The sequence below is a fragment of the Halyomorpha halys genome, unplaced genomic scaffold, assembly GCF_000696795.3.
Source record: "Halyomorpha halys isolate HHAL.00 unplaced genomic scaffold, Hhal_1.1 Scaffold3351.1, whole genome shotgun sequence".
NCBI lineage: Eukaryota > Metazoa > Arthropoda > Insecta > Hemiptera > Pentatomidae > Halyomorpha > Halyomorpha halys.
In genome coordinates, this window is record NW_027116613.1 from 18545 (window position 1) to 18876 (window position 332).

General features: G+C 28.3%; 1 long non-coding RNA gene across 1 annotated transcript in view; it reads left to right on the forward strand.

The window, feature by feature from the left end:
* The window catches only part of LOC136797261 (uncharacterized), a 1433-nt gene extending 1240 nt beyond the window's left edge, over positions 1-193 (forward strand). The window contains exon 3 of the long non-coding RNA XR_010845111.1: positions 75-193. This is a non-coding gene — a long non-coding RNA (uncharacterized lncRNA). The remainder of the gene's footprint in view (positions 1-74) is intronic.
* The last annotated feature ends 139 nt before the right edge of the window (positions 194-332 follow it).

The window sequence follows — 332 nt, forward strand, 5'->3', positions numbered from 1 at the left end:
AAATAATTTGTATATCCTTATTTTGCAATGATAGACAATTTTCATTAATTAATTTCTATTCAATTATTTAATAGGTACAACAACATTATTGGTGATGGGAGCAATGCGGCCAGAGTACAGTTCAAAGATGGCCGCAGCAATCCTTCTATCTCCAACACCTATCCAACCTTCTGCAAAGGATAGAAAACCATTCCAGACATTCTTAATGTCTAATTCTAACGTTTATGTAACATAGCATATTTTATTTTTAAACATTTAACATCTAATATTGGCTACATTGTCAAAGAAAACAAAATTAATAATTTTTAGTTGGTTCTTTTTATATATATATA